The following is a 12,443-nucleotide window of genomic DNA, read 5'->3' on the forward strand; positions in this document are numbered from 1 at the left end:
TACATTTTTTGAATGAAATTGTTGTGTGTTCTTTATCTTCGGCAGCCTCTCAAGTGGAGGAAGATTTTGAAAATAAAAATACGAAACATTTGTGAAAAATATTGAATTCAAAATTTTAAACATTTAAAGCAATAAAATGAACATACACTACAATATATAAAACATGAACAATTATGACGCCTCAAAATGTACGAAACATATCGACGTAAACAAAAAAATGACCGAGTGAGTTAGCCGTGCGGTTAGGGGCGCGCAACCGTGAGTTTTTTATATTCGGGAAATAATGGGTTTGAATCTTACTTTCGGCAGCCCTGAAAATGGTTTTCCGTGGTTTCCCATTTTCACGTACGGCGAATTCTGCGGCTGTACCTTTAAGGCCACGACCACTGATTTCGACTCCTAGCCCTTTTCTATAAGATCTACTTGGGTCGGTGCGACGTAAAACAAATTGAAGAAAAGCTCTTCAAGTCCGGAGGATAACTGAGATCCGGATAATAGAGTTTCTACAGTGTTCTAATTTTTAAAAATGTAATTTGTTTTAACGTCCCATTAATTATGTTTGCAGTCGCTTAAGTACGGCCAGTATCCAGTTTTCGGGAGATAGTGGGTTCGAACCCTACTGTCGGCAGCCCCTGAAGATGGTTTTCCGTGGTTTCCCATTTTCATACCAGGCTGTACCTTAACTAAGGCAACGGGCGCTTCCTTCCCATTCCTAGGCCTTTCCTGTCCCATCGTCGCTATAAGACGTATTTTTGTCGGTGCGACGTAAAACAAAATAGCAAAAAAAAAGCCAATTATGTTTGACGGATTTCGGAAACGGCGAAGTGCCGGAATTTTGTTTCGCTGGAGCTCTTTCACGTGCCATTAAATCTAATGCCACGATTCTGACATGTTTGAGCACCTTCAAATAAAACCGGACTGATACAGGATAGAACCTACCAGGTTGGGATCAGAAAGTCGGCGCCTCAACCGTCTGAGCCACTGAGCCCGGCTTTCTTTGGTTAATTCCGGTGGTTCGAGGCCAGGGTGTCAGGTGTGTGTGTGCCGTCTTCAACATAGAATTCATAACAGGGAGAGCCCCATCCTTGCAGACACGCAGGTGGCCTTCATGGCGTCAACTCGAAAGATCTGCATCAGGCTTCTTCGGAAGCTACATGCAATTATTATTATTTTTATTATTATTATTATTATTATTATTATTATTATTATTATTATTATTATTATTGCGTTCTGGCCTTCTAAGGACCACGTTACAATTTCAATTGTTCCTCCTTAGTTGTTCTTTCCTTTTCTCCCAGTATTCTTTCATTGTTTTACTGTGTTTCTTTTTCCTGTCTTCAGTCCACTTTGTGCCTGTTTTCTTTTCCTTCCTCCCTTGGAATCCTTCCATTTGTAAGACTTTCTTCCTAAAAACCTTTCTTTCCAATAATTCTTCTTCTCGTATGTTGTTCCTATTGTTATTATTATTAAATCATATATTTATCAGGCACAATCTGTTATTATAATTATTTTTTCTTTTTAAGCATTTTCTACGTTACAGTTATGCATACACTAGTTTTGGCAGATTGAAGAACTTATTAGTTATGAATTAACCAAGTCAAAACTGAAAAAATGCCTCCCGCTCTAACAGAGATCAAAACGGAATCCGTCTGGTAACCCCACTCTTTCTCCTAAGATCAACGGCTGATGATTCCGTCGTTTGACGCTAAGCCATCAATATTCGTTGCTTGGTACTTATTCAGAGAAGCTATTCTGTTACAGTTTTCATCCGATTTTTACCTAATTTACTTGCTGTATTTAGGTACAAATAAACCCGTATTAAAAAATTAGAGCCCTGACAATGGTTTTCCGTGGTTTCCCATTTCCACACCAGGCAAATGCTGGGGTTGTACCTTAATTAAGGCCACGGCCGCTTCCTTCCCACTCCTATCCCTTCCCTGTCCCATCGTCGCCATAAGACCTATCTGTGTCGGTGCGACGTAAAGCAACTAGCAAAAAAAAAAAAAATATATATATATATAGGTGCGTAGGTGTTTTGGTTCAAATATAATTTAAGTTTTTATACTTAAAAAGTAGTGCCGTAAAACAGTCCCTTGCGTTTTCGTTTCATCAAGTTTCAATTTTGTTGGCATTTACCTAGTTTATGTGGAAACAGTAATAGGTTTTACTATCAGATAAATAACATTATTTTCAGAAATGTTTAAAATTTTGTTTTTAAATTAAAAACACCAATATTAATCCAACACTGAACATTAAAATTCATATTAAAATTTAAAGTATTTTAAAACCCATTACAAACTTAAATATTTATCCCTTTCAGAATAATCTCGTTCGTTCCTTCGTTCGTAATCGGTTTTCCCTCCAGGGTCAGTTTTTCCCTCGGACTCAGTGGGGGATCCCACCTCTACCGCCTCAAGGGCAGTGTCCTGAAGCTTCAGACTCTGGGTCTGGGGTACAACTGGGGAGGATGACTAGTACCTCACCCAGGCGGCCTCGCCTGCTATTCTCAACAGGGGCCTTGTGGGGGGTGAGAAGTTTGGAAAGGATAGACAAGGAAGAGGGAAGGAAGCGGCCGTGGCCTTAAGTTAGGTACCATCCCGGCATTTGCCTGAAGGAGAAATGGGAAACCACGGAAAACCACTTCCAGGATGGCTGAGGAGAAAATCGAACCCCCCTCTACTCAGTTGACCTCCCGAGGCTGAGTGGGCCCCGTTCCAGCGCTCGTACCACTTTTCAAATTTCGTGGCAGAGCCGGGAATCGAACCCGGGCCTCTGGGACTGGCAGGTAATCACACTAACCACTACACCACAGAGGCGGACTCAGAATAATCTCACCGAGTTAAAATAAATTCTGATAAGAATTGCATCGCAAGAAGCATTTTGTACAGAACAAAATATTGAAAAAGTGCAAAGCGAGAAATAAGAAAAAGAATATCTACTCATTTCAGAACTGCCCTGCAATATGTTTCTCCTTCAGACCTTCTAATTCTTCCTTATATTTTTTCTACCACTTCTGACGTCTTCTTCTCATTATCTCCTGATCACGTCTTCTCTTGGTGCCCTGAGCTATAGGGTCATAACATATTATGGTGCTGCTTCAGGGTGTGTCGTAGGCCTTTAAATACCAGGCGAGTTGGCCGTGCGATTAGGAGCGCGCGGCTGTGAGGTAGCATCCGGGAGAAAGTGGGTTCGAACCCCACTGTCGGCAGCCCTGAAGTTGTTTTTCCGTGGTTTTCCATTTTCACGCCAGGCAAATGTTGGGACTGTACCCCAATTAAGGCTACGGCCACTTCTTTCCAACTCCTAGGTTTTTCCTATCCTATCGTCGCCATAAGACCAATCTGTGTCCGTGCAACGCAAAGCAACTGGCAAGAAAAGGCCTTTAAATACATTGCACTCTCGTTTTATGATGGTCGCTCTGGAATTTAAAAATGGCGGAGCGATTTCATTGATACCATTATCTGATAAGGGAAGGAATGGACTGTATTTTTACGAATAAAACAAAGAAATATTTTTTTGGTCCAAAACAGTGTTGCCGGATATTTCGAGTAGAAATTCCCGTCTTATTGCTGAAATTTCCCTCGGCTACCGGATTTTCCCACAACTCTAATATTTCGTCATCCTATTGCTTCCAGATAGGTACGATACATTGAAATCAAGCATAACATTACAGCAGATCAATAAAAACATCTTTAATTATGGGAACAGGATGATCAACATCTTGAAATGCAATGTTGTGTTCAACAGATAAAGCGAATAAGGTAATTTTATTTCAGCTTCCTTAATATTTTCAGAACACTTTACTTTTTTTTTCACTTTTTGATACAAATGCAGTGAATGGCGCTGTAGGAGAAAACGTTTTGACTAGTTTACTATGTTTTTTGACCTTGGGTATATTTCTGCAGTTCACTTTTGTCATATGATAATTCGACGTTACCTACTATACATTTAAAGTTGTAATCATTTCCGGCTCCGGGCACTCGCTTTAAATACCCCTTAAAATTTTCATCATTAAATCATTCTTCTTGAAACGTCTTTTCTTCTCGGTTCCCCACTTCATGGGAAAATAACTTGTCCCTAACCTTACGTTTCTTTTGGGTGTACATCTTCCTTAACTCATTATCACACTAAGAATAAACTGCACGCGTTTCGAACTGGTACTATGAAAATTAACACCACAATCACAAGCACTGGTAACGAGCTCTCTTCAGTCACGCCGAACGTGCGAAATGTATTCATGTAACATATGCAATAATTACGGTGCACTACAGTGGATTGTCGAGGGATGGGCCACATAGTTGCGCAAACTAAAACAATTTACAGTATCACCATCATATTAGCAGGCCGGGTCATTTTGTCTAAACAAGTAAAGAAATTATCATCATCATCATCATCATCATCATCATCATCTGTTTACCCTCCAGGTTCGGTTTTTCCCTCGGACTCAGCGAGGGATCCAACCTCTACCGCCTCAAGGGCAGTGTCCTGGAGCTTCAGACTCTTGGTCGGGGGATACAACTGGGGAAAATGACCAGTACCTTGCCCAGGCGGCCTCACCTGCAATGCTGAACAGGGGCCTTGCGGGGGATGAATAATAATAATGTTATTTGCTTTACGTCCCACTGACTACTTTTTAAGGTCTTCGGAGACGCCGAGGTGCCGGAATTTAGTCCCGCAGGAGTTCTTTAAACGTCCCAGTAAATCTAGCGACACGGGGCTGTCGTATTTGAGCACCTTCAAATACCACCGGACTGAGCCAGGATCGAACCTGCCAAGTTGGGGTTAGAAAGCCAGCGCCTTAACCGTCTGAGCCACTCAGCCCGGCTTGCGGGGGATGGGGATGATTGGAAGGGATAGACAAGGAAGAGCGAAGGAAGCGGCCGTGGCCTTAAGTTAGATACCATCCCGGCATTTGCCTGGAAGAGAAGTGGGAAACCACGGAAAACCACTTCCAGGATGGCTGAGGTGGGAATCGAACCCACCTCTACTCAGTTGACCTCCCGAGGCTGAGTGGACCCCGTTCCAGCTCTCGTACCACTTTTCAAATTTCGTGGCAGAGCCGGGAATCGAACCCGGACCTCCGGGGGTGGCAGCTAATCACGCTAACCACTAAACCACAGAGGCGGACAAAGAAATTATATAATATTTTAAAATACATTTATAAGATAATTTTATAAGTAAGGCGCGGTGACGTTAAAATATCCCGTCTTTTTTAGACATTTTACGATTTTCCCCTTTTTTCCTTAACGTCGAAGATTTTCACTCCTCTGTGGGAAATTTCTCATAATGTGGTAACTTTCTTTCTTTCTTTCTTTCTTTCTTTCTTTCTTTCTTTCTTTCTTTCTTTCTTTCATTCTTTATTAATCTGCTTACCCTCCAGGGTTGGTTGTTCCCTCGGACTCAGCGAGGGATCCCACCTATACCGCCTAAGGGGAGTGCCCTGGAGCTTCAGACTCTGGGTCGGGGATACAACAGAGGAGGATGACCAGTATCTCGCCCAGGCGGCCTCACCTGCTACGCTGAACAGGGGCCTTGCGGGGGGATGATAAGATTGGAAGGGATAGACAAGGACGAGGGAAGGAGAAGTGGGAAACCACTGAAAACCACTTCCAGGATGGCTGAGGTGGGAATCGAACCCACTTCTACTCAGTTGACCTCCCGAGGCTGAGTGGACCCCGTGTCAGCCCTCGTACCACTTTTCAAATTTCGTGGCAGAGCCGGGAATCGAACCCGGGCCTGCGGGGGTGGCAGCTAATCACACTAACCACTACACCACAGAGGCGGACCAATCTGGCAACACTGGTCCTAAACTCAAATATTTCAATCATAACTACTCATAAAAGTCCCGCGGAATATTACGAAATCCCGCATGCGGGTTATAGAAATGCTTCCTTGTTTGAAGACTTGTATAATCTCTGTGATTACGGGAGAAGGTTGCAGTCCTCGGGCCAAGCTCCGTAATCGATTAGAGGGAGCACCTGAGACAGGATAAGGTTTTGTACGTCGACCTTCGAGATAATTAACCTCGTGTTTTAATCGCCTTGTTAGTGTGGGCGGAGGTCAACCACCAGCTTCCGGCATCGCACAGCGCAGCTTGAACCACCACGCAGCCAAGTGATAGGTACAGCAACTTCTTGAAGATGAGCATTGCAGAGGACGAGTTGAGGAGCACAGCACTTCGCGCATGCTCTCTGGACTCTTCACTGTCTGGTTGGAACAAACTTGCTAGGCATAATTCACTTAATGGTAGTAGTAATTATACCGCAAAATATTAACGTAATTACATATCGTACTTTAAAAAATGTAATAATTAGTAGCTGCCGTTTTAAATGGAACGTGGTATATGGAATGTAACGCCATACTCAGGAACGTTTTTTTAATTTAATTATTTATTTATTTATTTATTTATTTATTTATTTATTTATTTATTTATTTATTTATTTATTTATTTATTTATTTATTTATTTGCAGCGGATGGATGGGTCTTGGCAGGTGGTTAGAATTTTTCGGGGCTAAAAGCATTAACTATAGGGGAAAATAAAAACTATATTTTTAGCTATCGAACAGATTTTGTTTGGTTGTCGAACATTTTTAGAGCAGAACGTTTTACAACTCCGCAGGCTAAAAGGAAACGTAAATTCATAGTACCGGTAGCATAGTCGGCGGCGCAGCAAGAGTTCTGTTATTTGTCTGAAAATGGATGCAACTAATTTTTTTCGCTGTAATTATTGGAAACGTTTACCGGTTTAATATATTTTTGAGAAACAAAACTTCTAGTGGTCCGATAATATGATCATATTTCCAGATGTTTGTTAAAATTAATTATTAAAATTAAAAAGATATCATTTCTGTGTCATATTTAATAGTTCATTCTCATATTTCTTTCACTGTATATCCGAATTTCATTAATTTACAATTAATATTGAAAATGTATTATTTTTAAGCACTGTATAAAATGATTTGTTATTTCGTGACATTTTGAATTGTTCAAAGTTTCTTATAGCCAAAATAGCTTTCATTTAGTACTATTATAACATAATTTAATTTTTGGTTTTGAGAAATATTGGTGAACTGGGTGATCACTCCACATATTTTGACTAAATTTTTACTTCGTTCTTCAAGTCTATCCGTCCAGAATAATATTTTCGAACAATTTGGGGATGAGGGAAAATGTACTTTTTGCCTTTTACTTTCGCCTTTTGTCATAATTTTATAATGAATTAATGTGTTATTTTTTAGATTTTGGTATAAATATACTGTATTCACTAATACGTAATGTGTAATTGGAAAGAATGACCTCATACTCGTATAGAAAAATCCATACTTTTCCGTGGTTTCCCATTTTCAGATCAATCGAAAACTGCGACTGTACCTTAATTAGTCTACGGTCGCTTCCTTCCAAATCCTAGCCCTTTCCCATCCTCGTGTCGCCGAAAAGCTGCAATGTGTTAGTGCGACGTTGCGTAGTAGTATTCCATACACTTCGTATACCAATAACCGTGTAAATATTATAATGCAGAAAATTAAACAGTCTGATCGCATCTACTTACATATGTATAATGCTGCATACATTTTGTTGAAAATCTTTTCATCCCCACACTCTAATAAATTATAACACCGAGCTCGATAGCTGCAGTCGCTAAAGTGCGGCCAATGTCCGGTATTCGGGAGATAGTGGGTTCGAAACCCCACTCTTGGGAGCCCTGAAGACGGTTTACCGTGGTAGCCCATTTTCACACCAGGCGAACCAGGATGTACCTTAATTAAGGCCACGATTACTTCCTTCCCACTCCTAGCCTTTTCGTATCCCATCGTCGCCATAAGACCTATCTGTGTCGGTGCGACGCAAAGCAAATTAAAAAAAAGAGAATCCGGGCTTTTGGCACGCAATTCAGTGATTATACTGGTACCTCTCCTACCCCACCGGCCAACATTCTGGGAGTGATATTTTTTTTCAACAGTGGATCTCAACTGGCCAACAACGATATCAGACTATGAAGACTTGACGCCTTAATCATAATGACCAGCAGGTGAACTTACAGTAAAGGATAATTCGAAATGATGAAATAATTTGTTTTAGCGATCATGATGAACTAATTAAAAGTAATTAATCTAGTAGGACACTGAAAATTGTACACTAAAACTTAATATTTTATTTATAATAACGGATCGGTTATTTGAATTCTTTACAATAGGCTGTGGAATATGCTCTTTAGAAGTTTCTCGGACTCTTAGGTATATGTGGAAGCCCGGCTCCTTTGCTGAATTATCAGCATAGTGGCCTTCTCTTCATAAGTCCTCCAGTTTGATTCCTAGCTGAGCCGTCTTAATAAGGTAGGGGGCCCATATTTCGTCCCATTAGCAGATTTTCACTTGTAGAAATTCAGGAATATTGTGGGCAGGCCTAAAAATTGGTATATATATTACTGAATACATTCTCCACTTACGGCCAACTGTTATAACGTAAGGTGGTCAATATTTGACATAAACATAAACACTACTAAAACTAATCTACACAAAATGTGTTCGTAATTTCGTCCCCAGCCAAATTTATGAAAAGTACAATTATTTTTCATATATTTTTCCTATCTAACCTTACCAAACACTTTCCCTATAAAGAATTGCTTGAAGGCCATTTATGAAAAATGTTATATTGCAATTCTTTTTAACGTAGTCTTTCAGCGTTGCTCGTGGCATATTAAACGCTTTACTTGCAGGTTTGTAACGCATTACCTTGTCCCTCACTGCCTTAATAGACTTTTTCATAGCCTTCTTATTCCGCTGCTTGCGTTTTCCCATCTGAAAAAAAATAATGAACTTCATAAATAACAAATGAAATGAAACTTTAATAACAGTTACGAATTTCTTTTCCGGGACAAAAATAGGAACTATAAGGGGGACGAAATTACGAACATTTCCCTGATTTATAATAATGGCCTCTACAGTAACTCACCCCATCCAGCGATTACACGCCAGGAACTACACCACACGACTGAAATGCAGTCCAGTATTTCATACACATATCAGTTTTCATTTTAGAAACAACAGGCTCGTAATTTGAAAACTGTAATAACTCAGCGCAGCATGAAAAATGAATCCTCCTTATACACGGAAACTAAACGTGGTGCACACAACAATGATGACTAACACCCCTCCACATATTGTTGGCATTAGGAAGGGCATACAGCTGTAGAACAGGGCTTAATTCACATTACTCCCAACCCCAGATAACTGGAAAAAAGACCGAAAAGAAGATTCTCTTAGATATACCTGAAATATGAACCATAAGAACTAATAAAAACGTGTGTCATAATCTTCAGAACAAATGATCGTAAATGTATGTCTACTGCTTAGTCTCGTTTCCTGAATCGGGATTGGGAATGAGGTGAGATGAAATTATATGGCCTGAATTCACGTAATGGAGATGAAATGAATGACGGTGAATGAAATAGGGTAAGGAGGTAGAAGGAATCAGCCGTGGCCTATGAATGGGAACTGCCCCGGCATTTGGCTGGTAGTGAAAGTGGGAAACCAGAGCAAACCATTGCCAGGACAGCCAACGATGGGGTTTGAAGCCACTTGTCTCCCGAATACAGAGCTTGGCTCCATAACGGCCATTCCACTCGGTAAAGTTTTAGGCTTATTCAAACTGTATAAATATTTCAAGTCGTATAATTACATCCCGGATATATATACATGAATAGGTTAGAATGCAAACTTACAGAAGCGCATAGTAAGTATATTCTACCCGTACAACAGTCCTGCCATGATATTTGAATAAGCATTAGGGGCCCGGCCTCTTACAACCCCTAAATGTTATGTTACTCTCGTTACATTACAGATGAGCGGGCTAGTCGATACATCCTACTCGACCTATCTTGATAGCTGCAGTAGCTAAGTGCAGCCACTATCCAGTATTCTGGAGATAGTTGGTCCAAACCCCACTGTCGGCAGACCTGAAGGCGGTTTTCCGTGGTTTCTCATTTTCACACCAGGCAAATGCTGGGGCTATTCCGCTTCCTTCCCACTCCTAGCCCTTTCCTGTCCTATCATCGGCATAAGGCCTATCCGTGTCGGTGCGACGTAAAGCAACTTGAAAAAACATCTTCCCACTCGACAAATTGGTTTGCATTACTGCGCAAATATCCGGGCTCTACCTAAAACAGCAGATTTCATTTTTGCGTTTGAAGTATTTATACAACGCTAATAAAACGCCTAAAACAATTTTACAGATTTAAAAAAAATTGGTTAGGAGTATAAGTGACTAAGTGATGGTACTAAATTTATTAAATACTTTAATAACAAACAATCCGCATGACTCATCAAAATTAAAATTTCAATAAAATTTTTCAGTAAATTGGTTTATATTCACAGATGAATATTTGAAAAGTTTTATAGGTTAGATTAAATTATTGTTTCGTTTTACATTTGATTAATTTTTTATTCACTAGTTCTGATTTAATGGGCTGAATTTTTCGATAACCTTTATTTTCTGTTTAAGTTTGGCTCACTCTCATAAACCCCATCAAGTTACAACCTTAATCGTATGCAATGAATCTTGTTAGTATGAGACGTCAGAACATCGTTGCATGCCTGTCCTTACGTAGACTGCCCGATAAAACGACTTGATTCTGAATACGAGACTGGTAGTTTTCTCGTTTGTACTAACAAAATATTCATATGTGTATAGATCATACCGCGTAGTATGTTAGCTTCCATTATAAACTATACGGAAGTACACTTATGTCCATAAGCTAACGAATTTTCAAGATCCACAGACAAACATGAGACACGGTGATAATGTGTGCACTAAAAGGTGTCCTGGCAACAATTTGATTCGTGATACAGTGTTACCACAGTCTATAGTTGGGCCCATGAGAGTTGAAGTATGGCGGACGTTTAGCGCCACCGGCGAGAAAAAAGTTGACTAACACTGCTTGAAAATGGTCTGTTGCTATGGCAACGATAACAGAGATGCCACATTTAGGAACGCTGTTGGCACGTGGGTTGGCTTGCTCTCAGTCACTTTTGTGGTAGTATTCGGAGTAGTACTGTGTTAGCTGCGTTAGTTGTTGCTGGTTTATTTAATAATTTAAGTGTTTGATTCCTGAATATGTCCGCCTCTGTGGTGTAGTGGTTAGCGTGATTAGCTGCCACCCCCGGAGGCCCGGGTTCGATTCCCGGCTCTGCCACGAAATTTGAAAAGTGGTACGAGGGCTGGAACGGGGTCCACTCAGCCTCGGGAGGTCAACTGAATAGAGGTGGGTTCGATTCCCACCTCAGCCATCCTGGAAGTGGTTTTCCGTGGTTTTCCACTTCTCCTCCAGGCGAATGCCGGGATGGTACCTAACTTAAGGCCACGGCCGCTTCCTTCCCTCTTCCTTGCCTATCCCTTCCAATCTTCCCATCCCTCCACAAGGCCCCTGTTCAGCATAGCAGGTGAGGCCGCGTGGGCGACGTACTGGTCATACTCCCCAGTTGTATCCCCCGACCAAGAGTCTGAAGCTCCAAGACACTGCCCTTGAGGCGGTAGAGGTGGGATCCCTCGCTAAGTCCGAGGGAAAAACCGAACCTGGAGGGTAAACAGATGATGATGATGATGATGATGATTCCTGAATATTATTTTCGTTGTTAGTTTATTTACTTGTAAGTTAATCAGTAGCTAGTTGCACAGTTCTATTCTCTATTTGATATGTGCATTTGTTGATGTTATTGCCAGTTTAGTGAATATGACATCTCATATTTACCGGCAATGACGTGTTCTGTCTGAAATGCCGGAATTATTAGCACGAGCTTAGGAACGGGTCAAAATTTATTGAATTGAATTGAATTAGGCCAACATAGTGTTGATTAAATATTCAGCCTGTATGAAAGAGTGATATGGTGCAGATTGAGGTAACTATGACAACGCAGCGTACTTCGTAGTTACTGCTCTCGCCGCTCAAATGTCAGACTTCAACTCTCGTGGGCCCAAGTATGGTATACCAGTCGCGAAACTCTAGCAGGAGGAAGGTTAATCCATTTGACAATTGGAGTGACACTGGCAATTCTAGCAGCAAGCAAGAGGTAACTTGCCCTGAAGATGGTTTTCCGTGGTTTCCCATTTTCACACCAGGCAAATGCTGGGGCTGTACCTTAATTAAGGCCACGGCCGCTTCCTTCCAACTCCTAGGCCTTTCCTATCCCATCGTCGCCATAAGACCTATCTGTGTCGGTGCGACATAAAGCCCCTAGCATAAAAAAAAGAGGTAACTTGCTAGCGGACATCACAGTATGAAATGGTCATAACTTCAGAACCATTCATGCAAATTATGTAGTCACAAGGTTATTTCCATCCTTATAAAATAGTGCAGGAGGTCAAGCAACAATTTATTTTGATGAGGAATTAGTGAATAATTTCGAAATAATTAATTTTGAGGAGTTACTTCTTTACCGTGGACTAT

This window comes from Anabrus simplex, chromosome 1, assembly GCF_040414725.1.
Source record: "Anabrus simplex isolate iqAnaSimp1 chromosome 1, ASM4041472v1, whole genome shotgun sequence".
NCBI lineage: Eukaryota > Metazoa > Arthropoda > Insecta > Orthoptera > Tettigoniidae > Anabrus > Anabrus simplex.